Genomic DNA, 2,673 nt, shown 5'->3' with positions numbered 1-2,673 from the left:
AAAATCTTATTTTAATTTATAAAAAAAAGTTGGATTGATATGCACTAGTATATATGTAGTTTTCATTAATTAACTCTGTGCTTTTCTATAACTAACCAATAAGTGGTTGACTTAAGGATAAATAGTACTGCACTTTTTCTCCTATCTATTCTAATTAACATAATGTGATATATAACATCTTAATCTCCTAATTACTTTTTGTGCAAACCATAACATTATTATTTTTTTCTATTAAATAAAAAGAAAAGTATATGATAAAATAATGACTGAGTTTCAGAGTACACAAAAAATATTTACACACAAGTGCTTCTCGATACTAATACAATGCTGTAAAACACGAAAACATGACATTGGTATATAATGTGTGTGGAAAATTCATAATCACATAAAAGCAGCTTTCACTACTGCATCATTTGCAAGCTTACTACTCCTACACCCTAAACCATAGGAGATTGACCGAAATGCCCTCCACAACCCTTTGCAATTATTATTCCTCTTCTCCTTCGCCTCCGGTGGTGCCACCGCGGCAAACTTCGTTCTGTGGCTGTGGCTACGACTGCGGCTCTGCCTGCTTCTAATGTCACTTAGTTCCATGCCATTGTTGCTGGGCAACCTAGACATGCCAAACATGAAGAATAACCACCTTGACTTTGTGGTTGACCTCATTAGGGACACCTTTCCTATTGATGGGTGCTCACATGTGAAATTACTCTTTTCACCCTTCTTTACTTTTTGGCCCTTTTTGGAGTTAATATTATCATTGTAATTCTTCCATGGATGAACAAGTGTACCCTTTTGACGATGAATGTTGTTTTTCCCATCAGCTTCCTTGTAAGGGATGAGTTTCCCACAAAAGATTATGTTATCTGAAATATTAGTTTTGGTAGAGGTGGTGATGAATTCTTCACTGAAGAATTCAAAGAAATCATCGTCGTCATCTTCTTCTTCTTTGGATCGTGAGAGATCAAAATAATCATCACGAACCATTGAACCTACTGACGATGATGAGGAAGAAGAATCGTTGCTATAAAGAGGAAGATCACAAAGGGAGAGAGCTTCGTCATCATCTTCTTGATCTTCTAACAATAAAGGATCATCATCTTTTTCTTTCTCTTGAAGGAGTGTGCTTTCTTCTTCCAAGTAAAACTCCTTAGCCACCATTGTACTTTACACTTTACACTACTAATGAAGAAGAGACAAATAGAATTAGATAGAAGGATTAAATAAGGAATGTTAGTATATATAGATGTATGTGATGAAGAAGGTGCCAATTGAGTCCATTGTATGCATTCCAATTTTATATATATATATATGTGTCATGGAAGAGAAGATTTATTAGATTATTATTTTATAAAATAATAAAGATGAGAGAGTAAAAGATAGTGATGATGTCGATGCCTTCTATGCTTCTAGATGAATAAAGGAAAAAATAAAAGCAGTGGTCATTAATCAAACGATTACAAGGTTCTTAAGTCCACCTCTTTATTTATTAGTCATCTAGAAGAAGAGCAGGCCCCGCTAAACGCCTAGAAGTTAAAGCTCCTCATATTATATGTAGTAGTTATTAACCTAAAAATGTTGTCAAATCGTTTTGTTATATATATAATTCACATAAAATAAATTATATATCTATATCTATATTAAGTTCAAAATTATTTATTATCTCAACTAATTTTATTTTTATTATTTTTACACATATTTAATGAATAAAAATGAATTAATAAGTAAGGTAGTAAACACTTGTATATAATGAGAATCAAGTTAAATTTGTGTACAATTTTTTAAAGATGTTTTTCCATAATATTATTTGATAAATCTAAAATTTGAACCCAAGATTTAATCATAGTATAAGATGTTTGTCATTTTGATCAATTAATTAGTCATCATATTTGTTCTTATTAAATACAATTAATAAATAAAGAGGTGGTTATTTTTTTTATAAAAGCTAAATAAAGAAATAGATTAATAGACAAAATTTGGAATTAATATGTTGTTACACACATAATATTACATTAGTGTATATATAATTGTGCCCACAAATATTAAAGAAAGAAAATGTGGCCTAATAATAACAAATTTCTATATAAATAATAACGCGCTAATAGCTTCTAGATGAAGGTTTGCATGGTGGTATGGTACCATTTTCTCTTTTCCTTTTATAATTATTTATGAGTGGAGGCTGCTTGGGATTGGCTCCACATGTCTTAGCCTAAGTTCATGTTTGGAGCATAGCACCCCAAGTCATATACCAAGGTCCCACATGCATTAAGCTCATAGAGGGATTCCTTATTTCCTTTGCAATAATATCTTTTATAAAGCTTGGCACATTTGACATTTTTGGAGCCGGCAACTGTAGCATATACTCTTCAATTTCTAGAGCTGCAATTCTAGATCTTTAATATTTATATTTCTATATTTATACGTGTTAAGTATAGTGCACTGACATTGACTCGTTTGGTTGGGTATTTCGTGTGCTTCATATTATTATTGGGGACTAAGATCTTGAATTGTCGTCTATGACTTGCTATGCAAGATAGATGGAGTAATTAGGTAAATATTTTGGAAAAGCTTTTAAGCATATCACTGTATCGGTGTTTCAGTGATTTTTAACGGTTGATTTTAACTATATATATTTTTTATAATTAAAATTAACCATTAAAAATTACTGAATAC

This window comes from Arachis ipaensis, chromosome B09, assembly GCF_000816755.2.
Source record: "Arachis ipaensis cultivar K30076 chromosome B09, Araip1.1, whole genome shotgun sequence".
NCBI lineage: Eukaryota > Viridiplantae > Streptophyta > Magnoliopsida > Fabales > Fabaceae > Arachis > Arachis ipaensis.
The sequence above is the reverse complement of the archived record's forward strand: the minus strand, read 5'-3'. Positions refer to the sequence as shown.